This window comes from Poecilia reticulata, linkage group LG4, assembly GCF_000633615.1.
Source record: "Poecilia reticulata strain Guanapo linkage group LG4, Guppy_female_1.0+MT, whole genome shotgun sequence".
Classification (NCBI taxonomy): Eukaryota; Metazoa; Chordata; class Actinopteri; order Cyprinodontiformes; family Poeciliidae; genus Poecilia; species Poecilia reticulata.
Window position 1 is genome coordinate 22135150 of NC_024334.1, and position 11665 is coordinate 22146814.

Genomic DNA, 11665 nt, shown 5'->3' on the forward strand with positions numbered 1-11665 from the left:
GATAGATAGATAGATAGATAGATAGATAGATAGATAGATAGATAGATAGATAGATAGATAGATAGATAGATAGATAGATAGATAGATAGATAGATCACCTTCTAATTTGGGATCCATGTTCACGTCTCGTGGGTTATCCTGTTTCGTGCCCACCCACGTGTTTGCGTGTCAGTAAGCATGCCTAATTCGCAGCAGCACCGTGCCTGTCCCTTGGCAGTGTGCACCCCCCTCCCCTAACCCCTCCCGTGGGGAGCACCAAGCGGCCCTGTGTCACATCTGACTCACTCAAAGCCTCTTATTTCCTCAACGCTTGCTGCATATTTCCCCCATCTTATGTGCGCGTTGTTTCCACGCACGGAGAGACAGTGCGTGCTGCTCTGTGTAAGCCGGGGCTTTGTCTTCACGTGCCGGCCGTCAGCCCACGTGGTTACCAAGACGCGCAGCGTCATGGGTGCAGCGCGCCAGGGAGTGATGCCCCTAAACCGAGCTAAGACCCTTCCAAAAAATAAAAATAAAAAGAATTGATGGGAAAGCACATTGACTGGAAGCTCGTTTCCATATACAATGAAGACTTGTAAGTGTTTAATTGTCATTTCACCGACTTGTTTTATTTATTTATTTCCTGAGAATAGGTTCGAAAATGTTAAGTACGTTCTCAGCAAACATGTTTTAGCAAACCTACTAAACGATAAAAACCATCTGGTTAAATCAACGACTTTAATTCATCTTCATTTATCATGTTGTTCCCATCTAAATGGATCTACACTGTTAAACTATTAAATAGGCACAAAGTGGCTGTTCTCTCTTTACGTCACCGTGCTGTTAAAGTACGTCGCATTCCATAATAAATTTATGTAACTGTATTTCAAATTGCACCCTAAATAGAAAAACAATATCATTACTATTCTTCAGACTTTTCTTGACTTAAGTGGATTTTTTTTGATTGCCTCTCTTTAATCTTCATAGTAGCTAAACCATATTTTAAACATATTTTATAGTATGAATTACACTTTATGTTTTATTTAACAGCAGTCTTTGTTATGTGCACTGTGCTGTTGACCTACTTTGCCTTAGTTGTATATTAACTCTGATGCGCAATTAAAAGTAGGAGCTGCTTGTTATCAGCGAGGTTCTGGTAGGCTAACAATTTACATCAGAGTATATTGTTGTCATTGCAAGTTGTTCTAAAAAGTGTTTAAAGCAAGCAAGGAACATTTTAATTAGGTTCCTCAGATGATATCTTGGGGTGAAAACAAGTCAGTGTAGAACTATTTTTTATTATTTTTATATATGAATGTAACAAATTCTCCAAAGGAACAGAAAACATGTATAAATGTGTTATTAGATTAAAACAAATCAAGAGAACACCTTTTTGCTTTACGTAAAAAAAATAATAATAATAATTTTAAAAAAAACTTAGAAGTCCACGCCACACCCCGGCGGTGCCCCTGGAAACAACCAAAGCAAAAAGAAAGGAGAGCCCGATGACTAATACTGTCCTGAAAGCACCTCGGTTTCCTTTAGCTTGTCACTATCACTAAATTACTGAAACAAAAGCAGACCCACTCAATGAGGCAGGACTGGGTTTTTCTTGGAGGTCACATTGCTGACATTTTGCTGGAAGCCATCCTATACTGTATATTTATATATATATTGCACAATCCCGTAGTTTGTCATTCTTTCAAACAATGCGCGGATTAATTCACTCAGCGGCGAAAAAATTATGGGTCTTGTGGTTTGAAATGGGTCGATGTGAGCTGGCATTTAAAAAGCAACAATGAGCCAGCCGTGTGTGTGCGAGGGGGCCTGGGCTCCGGAGGAAGTGTCTTATCTCAGCTCACGAGTTGCGTGATGGCGAGTAGCAGTTTGGATTTGACACTGTGTTGTGCTGTTAGCAGAGCAACGCGCGGTTATTAGAAGTCGTTAAGCCTTTCTGTCGGTGATAGATGGACGTGTCATCATCATCATCATCATCATCATCATCATGCAACTGCATGACTTCACCCTGCAGATGCTCGTCAGGATTCAGGTTTTTACACAAGCTGAAGTTAAAAAAAAGAGGGGAAAAAACAGTATGGAGACGGATGGTGGAGTTTATGTTGTGGTGATGGAGGTTGTTTAAAGGTTTTATTACTATTATTATTGTTAGTAACGTGGCAAACCAAAAGACACGGAAATACGTTCTTGTGTGTGTGTATATATATATATATATAACCTGTTTTTTGTGGGTGCGCGCAATTACGCGCGTCTATTAGAAAGGCAGATCGGGAGACGGAGCGAGGGAGGCGCGTTCATGCAAGGCGGATTGCAATGGCTCCATGTGACCACAACACAGGCAGCTCCCAGCGGCGGCCCCTTTAAGAGACGTGGGTTAGTTTTTCTCTTTGGTTATCTAGCTGTATGAGTTTATGTAATATCATAAAGCTAGAGAACCGAATGTATAAACTAATTCCGCAATCGTCACGGCGGAGCGAGCTGGAAGCGGAGCGAGAAGCGGGTGGTTGTGTTGGGGGGGGAGGTCGACTGCCTGAGCTGGCTGGATGAGCCGATGGATGCATGCGTGCACGGAGGGGGAGATGCAGCTTGAGGATGGAGAGCCCCGCCGGTGGATCACGCCGATGGAGCACCTTCTTCCTCCTTGGAAGATCATCGTTGCGGAAAAGAGAGGCGATCCTCCCTCAAAAGATGGATTCGTGGGACTACATTTATTTATTTATTTATTTGTTTATTTATTTATTTATTTTTTGATCAAGAGGGATGCTTGTAGTGACAGTAGTAAGCAGCCGGACACGAGCTCCATTCGCTGAGGGGTGATGAGGATGATAGAGGCGCCGATGCTGGTGTCTTTAATGGACCATTCCCAGTTTGGAACTACACGGCACGTGGCCGCATGTGCCGTTTTTTTTTTTTTTTTAATTCATTGCTACTTGGACGCCGCTGAACAGCAGACACAAGGTGAGATGTGCACGATGTCAGAGGCACCCGATTGGAGGACTCCTGGGAGTCACGTGTTCTACCAGCAGCCCCAACTATGCCTTGCATCTCTGAAAGGGATATTAACAACGAAAAGTAGCTGCTGTGTTGTGTTATCATGCTTTGGTGCATTTGCACATCAATGTAAAGTCTCATTCTAAGAAAAAAAAAAAGTTGGCTAGATAGGATTCACTTTGTCATGTGCCACATAGAAGATGAGATTCCGTGTTCAGGGCTTGAGATGTTACAAAAAAGAGAACAAGTAGGATAGTTTCCAGCTATACATTCGGTGTGTGTTGACATAGTGTCAAGGTAGTTTTAAAAAAAAAGTTATTTCTTTAAGATCACAAACAATCTCCATCATCACATTCATGTGGTTTAAAGTCTTTTTAATAAAAAACGTCTTGAGATAATAGAGTTCTTTTATCTGAGACTGCCTCTCTAACCCGCTGCTGCACACTGATGGCTAGCTGGCTGCAAGAATGTTTCTAAGCTTCTCTCCCACTTGCAAGAAGGAAACAATAAGCTGTTAGGAATCTATTACTTTTGGGGACTACTGCACCCATGGCAACCTAAGGAGCACATCTTAGCTAAGTCATTAGCTCTTTATGTCCTACTATACAAAGGAGAAAAGACATGCTTTTCTATTAAAAAAAAAACAATTAGCCATTCCCACATTTTCCTTCAGATATTTGTAAAATAAATTCTATAATGTCATGAAACTGTGACATTTTTACTCAGACTGGCCCACGTGTCAGTATGTCAAGGTAAAAAGAGGAAATGAGACAGTTATCCAGTTCAGTTTGTGCTTGTCAAAGGTAAAATCTTAAATCCCTGGATTTATCTTTGCCACCATTATCAGCCCGTTTGAGCCTGATTCCTTGGAAAAGGTTCTGTAGAAGAGTGAAGTCAAACACATATTGTAGATCAAGTACCCATTTCAAGTATTCGCTGTTTTGCAGATGATTGCTTGGCAGTAACGGTGCTTATTGGGCTTATTTAAATATTTAGGGAAAAAGAAATGCAGCTGTACAGTCAGACTGTGTTCCAGCTCCAAAATGTCAACAAGATTGTTAGAGATTTAATGTATACTTTTAAGAGTAGAAGATGTTTTACAAACATTTTCCAAAGAAAACTTTGACGTATAAGTTGAGGTGTTTGAACTGTTTGTGGTTTTGTGTAGATGATGATTTCGTCACCTAATTTCTGACCAAGGGTGTTCATGAGAGACAGTTTGAAGAAAATGCTGCTCACTCACCACCTTCTTTGTTTTCGCTGTATTTTGGTGATTGCGATCCATCGCCACATATAGATGTAGGAAAGTCACTTAACCGTTTTTGCACGGATGAAGATATACATTACAAATGTCAAAATATGTCAAAGATCCAGAAACTAGAGTTTCTCCTGGTCAAGATCTGTTGACCATTAAAGTATCAATCTAACGTTTTTTTTTGGTTTTTTTTTGCACAAGTCAAAGAACTTTTGCGATTGAATCACTAAAACAGGCTTAAAAAGACCCACTTCCCCTAAAATCTGACCCTTGTCGCTACTGAGACAGGGTCAGCGTGGTCACCCTGGCCTGCTTTTAATAACCCAGTTTGTCTTGCAACACGACCCGTTTCTTCTCTTCTCCATCCAAGTCGAGGAGGGGGGGGGGCATCTGAGTGAAAGGTTTAACTCCACAGTGGTAAAAGCCTGTTGAATTTGAACAAGTCATTTGTGTGTTACAGCTTCTAAAGCTTGTGTGCCTGCCTGTGTCTCTGCTTGTATACTGAGTGTAGGTGTGCAGCAGCACAGATCCTGCCTGACTGCCTGCCTGGTGCTACAGGCCCCAGTTTTGCACTGCATCACAGATCAGAGAAGATGCTAGCACTGCTGCGCCTTTGTGTCGCTACAACCCTGTTTGTGTGCCTCGCGGTCTAGGCGTTGACACTTTTTGGTTTTAAATTGTAGTTTAAATTGATGCTATTAATGGTCATTTCATGATTTGCAAATGTGCTGTTCCGAGGCATTTAGTGTAATTTGACCGAGGAGCAGGACACTGGCGTCTTGCTAAGCCTGTTACTCCAGTATGTAAATTATTTTAGGTACTGAAGCCAATATCAAAACGCCACCATCGGTCTCTCTTTAGTGATTTGACAGAAATAGCTCCTGAAATTGAAAGTCAGAAGCCCATGTTCTGAGGCAGTCATCCTTACTGTATGTCCCTTAAAGATAAAGGTCCAACTCTGAGCCGGGGATTTATAACACAGCGTGATCCGTCAGCCGCAATTGTTCTACACCAACAAGGCCGCCCTCCCCACGTTCGCCCTGTTGCAGCAGCAGCAAAAAAAAAAAAATTATTAAAAAAAAAATTAATGCATTGCTGAGGGCTAATAAATGGAGGATATGTGGAGAGGCCCTTTGAGATTCAAATGCAGTCTGGTGAGCGTTCACAGAGGCAGGCTAGACGTGTGTTTTTTTCCCACATTAATATGTGTCTGTCTGGGGGCGCGAGGAGGAGGCCTCTACGCACCAGATGGAGCCCAGTCTAGACTGGGTCTATCTCTTGAGCACCTGCCATAAGGCTGCATTAAACATTCCATTGTCTTGGTGATTTGTACGTCTCCATTTGTACATCTGCTTGAACGCCCTTTATAGTTTCTGCTGCCCAATTTATTCCGCACGCATCAAGATGGCCGTGTTAAACGAGGAACACAAAGCGACGCAGCGGCGAGTTAAGAGAGATTTGAATCTGTCGCTTTCGCAAAGTTTCGCCCGCTGCGTCTTCCGTTCATTTCGTTTTGCCAGGTGCACGAACGGATGTGGCGCCGGACGGATCGGACGTGTACTGCGTTCTTACCCTGCACACAACAGAGCCATTGTTTTAGCTTTACGGCCCTGCTGCAAGCTCACTATCCCACAGATGTTATCTCGATTGTGTCACACTTGGCTACTAGATTCCACTGCGGCGTGCACGAGTGTGGGCGCACACGCATCCCCGCTTCCTCGGATGTTGTCCATGAGAGTGCGCGTTATTGCTACACCCAGAGTGCCTCATTTTTTGCCACTAAGGGCTATAATAAACATGACAGAATACAGTGGGCTGCAGAGCAGGCCTTTTTTCACACTCAGAGATCTGCTTTGATACCATCACAACATGAATTATATGTTTTTGCACGAGAAGCCTCTGCAGAGACTGTCTTAATGTCATCATTGGAAACTACTAACTAGTTCTTCTTCTACTTCTACTTCTTCCTTCTCCTCCACGGCTTTGACAGCCACAATTGACAGTGTTTGAGTCTTACAGTAATCTAAATCCATATTTTGTCATCAGCTTCCTGTTATCGTTTTTACCTTGGATTGCAGTGCCCTATATAAACCTTTTTCTCTGAACTTATGTATTCTGGGTTTGGTAGCCTAGCAACAGCCTCTGACCCATGCAAGAGAAAGAGGGGGGGGGGGATTGAAAGGGCTGACATGCAGGCTTTAAACCCACGGAGGACGTCAGATTTCAGTGGATGTAATCTTTGAGCATTTTGTGTAATCGCTTGTGAGGTGTGTTTCTCTGTGCGCGGATGTGTGCATGTGTTTGTGTGTATTATCTGGCTTTACCAGCCGTAAGAGAAAATGGGGAGAAACTCCTTGCCGGTATCTGAATAAAAAGGAAATTAGCACATTTTTCAAAAGATCTATCAGTGCATCATTTTTAATACTCTTTCTTAAGATTTACTAAAAAAAGTGCAACACTTCTAACTTTTTACTTTTATTCAATGAAGCTTTTGTGAACAGAGCCATGTCTTGCATTAACACAATTTATTAAATAGCATTTTGTTGGAATTCTTTGCTGACATTTCGACTTCAAGACTAAACATTTTATGTAATAATTATTCACAAAAATCCAACATAAGGTGAAGAAGAAAAGCTTCTTCTGTGAGATATAAAACATTTTTGTTTGGGGAGATATTAGAGCACTTTTGTAAGAATAGTGTTTTCATGTTTTGCAGGAGTAAGTGAAGCTCTACAGAAATACTCGCACCTCATCCACAGGCCTTCTAGCAACAGACAGCCTGACCTTCTGGCCCGAGGAGCGGAGGTCAGTGACGGGGTCAGGCCATCGCTGTGACGTCAGAGGTGAGACAAAGTCCTGCTCCGCTGCACCTGATCTGCTGTTGTCCTCTCACTTGAACTTGAACTAGGTGCACAAATCTCTCAAACAACATGACCAGCGGAAAAGTTTTTAAATTTGGCACCCTGAATAACAACTCTCTGTTTATTTCATACATCACACGTAGGTCTTTATGAAATTCCCAAATGATAAACCTTGAGTATAAATATCATGGTTAAAAACACACACACACACACACACACACACGCACACACACACACACACACACACACACACACACACACACACACACACCTAACTGCTTTTATTTAAAATGCAAAGACCATATTTTGTCCTCCTGCTAAAATACAAAACAGAACTTTATTGTTTTGCTGTTAATACAGAACATGTAAAAACATATAAATAGGCATTTAGCAGTAATCTACAAATAAATGTGCCTATTACGAAGAGTATTATTTTGCTTTTCTGCCCTTTGCACAGTAGACAACTGAAAAAAAATGTGTTAGCTGGTTTATAATTTGGGCTCGCTGCTCAGATAGAGGCTGATAAACGGATATTTATTTGTCTCTCTTCTAAGTGGGAGAAATTCTGAAAGTCTTTTGTCAGCTTACTGACAGGCAGTGTGTCAAAAATTAGGAGCAAAAGCTGCTTTGCGATATTCTGGATTCTTTGACTTCTCATAAGAATAAAAAAATTTTAACATTTGAACGGAAGAACAGCAAAAGTATTTTTTTTTAATACTGTAACTTTTTACTAACTTGACACACTTTCATGTGGTTAACCCTCATGTTTAGGATGGATATTTACTAGTTTGCTCTCCTCACCTTCCTAGTCAGTCACTTCTGACCACATTCTTTATATTGTTTCAATTTGTCTGATTCTCCAGTGTTGGCAGATAAATGGAGCGGGGAGCCATTTTTATACATTTGTCCCATCTTTTTTTTTTAGCCTTAAAACATATATAGTGGCAGTGTGGTTTAGTCTGATATGTGTGGGAGGTGTGCTCGTGTGGAAAGACTGACAGGGCGGCTAAGTTACTTACTAATTCCCTCTATTCATAACTTTTTATTCTTACTTTTGAGTCATATGGAGAAAATAACCTATTTTTTTTCTCTTTTGTTTTGTTAAGACTTAATGATTTTTAAAAAATCTTTGCACTTTGACAAAAACATCTTTTAACTAACCTACATACATGAAGAAATATTTCTATTTCTCAAACTTTATTCTTTTTTTTTTTTGCTATCTATTAATGTTCAACATCTTTCATCAACTTGCACCAAAACTCGGTTTTCTACCAGGCAAAACCGTTCCCACTGTGTGTTTTAGTAAAGTACGTATTATGTTGAAGGTGATGGACGGCTGAAGTATGCGCCTCGCTCGCTTTCTTCTCAGTTTCCCTCTCGGCGTTGAGTGACAGGACTAAAGATTACCTTCACTTTCCTGACTGCTGCAGCAGGCAGCGAACGCTGCTCAGCTCGTGCATGCTCAGCCTCCTGTGGAGAACAAAGTGGAGGGAGAGGAGGAGGCCGAACGACTCGTCGAGATATAGGGGGCCACAGAAGAGAAACAAAAGAAGAGATTTTTTTTTTGTAGGTTTTTATTTTATTTTATTTCCCTTTAGGGTTAGAAGATGAGCGTTCTGTGACTTTGGCCTAGTTCTATATCAGCTTTTCTCCCACCTCATGAGAGAAGAGTTTGCGTTTGAGAATCAGACAAGAGAAGATCAGAGGATATTTCACAGCCTGTGGCTATCCTCCTCCATCGCGTTCGACCACCTCTTAAAGCTCCTTTCGCTTTGCCTCGACTCAATGAGGGCTGCCGGTCTACTTAGTCAATATCATATCCACAAACTAGTCAAATCGATGCAAACAGGCCTTGGCTGGACACGAGCTTTAGAAGTGAAGGCATAGCTACCGGCTACGTTTGATACAGAGATATAATAATCCAGAAGTGACACTCGCTGCGTCTTCTTTGTATTCGTAAGAGCATATTAAGAACTCGCATGCAGACGTCTGCGTTCCTGCCCTGTTTTCCTCCTTACGGACCTTGCGGGCAGGTTATGGATTTGTTTCGTTAGGAAGTGCAGACAGCAGGATGTGCGATTTCACACGTCAACACTGCTGCTTCCACAGTTGAGCACTCTCATGTATATGGAGAGAGTCAAAGACGAGGGAAGCTTTAATCCGCTCATTTATAGTACCTCAGATCCAGTTGACATCTCTCACTCAGGCACATACCGCTGTGTGTACCGTATCTCAGTTGCCCTCCCCCCCACCTCACCTCCTTTGCCATTCCCTCTATTTGGGCTCATCTCGCCATCACCGCCACCCCAGAGAAACCAATTCAGACTGCTGCTCCACACCGTCATGGCATGTTGGCCCAGGGAGATGGAGTTCTTTCAGGTCCTTGGCTACGACCTCCCCACGCCGTCGCTGCCCCCCTCATGCTGCCTCTCAACATTTCCTCAACACGGCTGGTGTCCCAGCCGGGCAGCCAGACAGAGCTCGGCACCATTTCTGAGGATCCGTCGGAGCTATTCTGCACATTCTGCGACAATTAATTCAATATCAATTTTATGAGAGTCAGATTTCTCTTTAGTTACTACAAATAACATATGACGTTACGTGGTAATGATAACACAAGATCCATGTCGCTGCAAGAGGTTCCTGCTGTTTTCTGACGTCCCCAGCCTTTTTTTTAGAAGGCAGCTTAAAACAACGGCTGAAAATGGTTTCCAGAAAGTTTGTACATCTCTTTGCTTTCTTTGAGTTAATTATTCAACACCACTTTGATGATGACAATAACTAAGAGTGTTCTTCCCTCAGTCACAACTTCCACCACGAAGAGTGTTGTTGTCAGTGCTCCCAGATACTGCTTTAGACCTGGGCGTACCTACACATCCATGCACATGAGCATCATTCACTCATATTTAATCAATGTTTTGGCTGAATTGAATCAGAGGTTTTCACTCAGAGGTGACAGTTTTCATGACTGCCTCACAGAGGGTGATATTGCGTCGGTGTGAAGATGATGAAGAAGAAGATAATAGAAAAGAAAGAATCAATTATATGGCTGGTGTTATGAAAAATTGACTTTCTGGAGCTTCATGTCATGTTCTAAGGCTATTCCCTCATCAAACACGTACCTAGAGTGATGCTTTGACTCATTAATGGATGTTTGAAGAATCCTTGAATCTATTTTGGCAGCTGTTTGGAGGCGCCTAAACGCTTGCTCGTACAATGTGTCACTTATTTCCATAAAGCTGTTCCTCAGGCAACCTCCTCCATGCTTTCCCCACAGCACCTCTAGGCTAGTGGCAGCAGCGATTAGCAAACACCTGGTTGAACTGGAATCACATTTATCATAAATACTTCTCAGTTCATAAGTTATATTGACCAGTCAGAATTATTATACTTTCATCAGAGGGCCTAACTTGCCCAAGAAAACATACCATCCCCAATCAATGGAAGTATGGGATTTTTATGTCCATATTTTATGAAAATATGTTACCAACAAAACTTAAATACAATAAACTGAAAGACAAAGTCAAGTTCATGGGAATAAAATATGAATAGGGTGCATGGTGTTGAATGGATAACATGCTTCTCTTCCTGTCGCATAAATATAAAACAACAATAAAAGAAAAAAGTCAGAAACAAATAAAGCCTACATAATGTTCAACCCTCAAATCAAACACATAGCCAACAAGCTATTGTTGTGTAAAGTGACAAACCGATTTAAGCAGCTTGTTGTTTGGTGGTTTCTGTTTATTTTTTTTTCAAAATTTTTTGGGAGGGGTTGCTCTTGATATCTTACTGTTTGCATAAACATCCCTGCTTTATTTGAAATGATAACCAGCTTGATAAGGGATTAATGCCTCTGACTGAAAACGTTGGGCGAAAAGAGGAGGCCTTAGATGGCTGTGTGTGGGAAGCCAATCAAGTGTAGAGCGGTGGTGTATGTTAACATAAATTAAACTTCAAATTCAGAGAAGAACAAAGGAAAGGAGAGCGTCAAGAGGACAGAGGGAAAAAAATGTTTGAAGAGTTTAACGAACACAAGATTTAAAACTGGAATATTGAGGAATTAGGAAGTTTGCTTTTATTCAAGTATGTAGAATAAAAGTTGCTTTTATGTACTCTTTTTTTTTGCATTGTTATTTGTTTCTTTAGTTCGACCTTGAAGCACTGTGGCCTCTGGCATCTCAATGCTGAATGGTGGCTGTATTAAAGATTGGTGGTGGCTGTGATCGTGGGGTGCAGAAGGGTGACGGACAGAGGAGGGAGGGATGGGGGGGGGGGGTGGACACAGGGTAGAGGGTGGTGTGGGGGGGTATAAGCGGCGGAGGCAGGTTGGGGGTGGTGGAGCTTCATTGGTTCAATGCAACGGCAGAGGCAGCTGTGAAAAGAGGTCTCCCCTTTTTCCCACGCCCGGTCCGATGCGGAGACCCCGCTTCAGCCGGCCGGGGTCAAGTCACATTTCTAATGCATGCACCGGGCCTGCGGATTCTCACAATGCATACACGCCGCTCATTTACTTTATATATGCACACAGACAGAAGCACACACTCGTATATACACGAGA

General features: G+C 42.1%; 1 long non-coding RNA gene across 5 annotated transcripts in view; it reads left to right on the forward strand.

The window, feature by feature from the left end:
- Window positions 1-11665, forward strand: part of LOC103463697 (uncharacterized) — a 51032-nt gene that overhangs the window by 8382 nt on the left and 30985 nt on the right. For 4 of the 5 annotated variants that reach the window (XR_001776540.1, XR_533536.2, XR_001776542.1 and 1 more), the window contains exon 2: window positions 6960-7086. This is a non-coding gene — a long non-coding RNA (uncharacterized LOC103463697). Of the gene's footprint in view, window positions 1-2436; window positions 2956-6959; window positions 7087-11665 lie in introns of those variants that run through there. The other variant, XR_001776541.1, reaches the window with a different exon arrangement.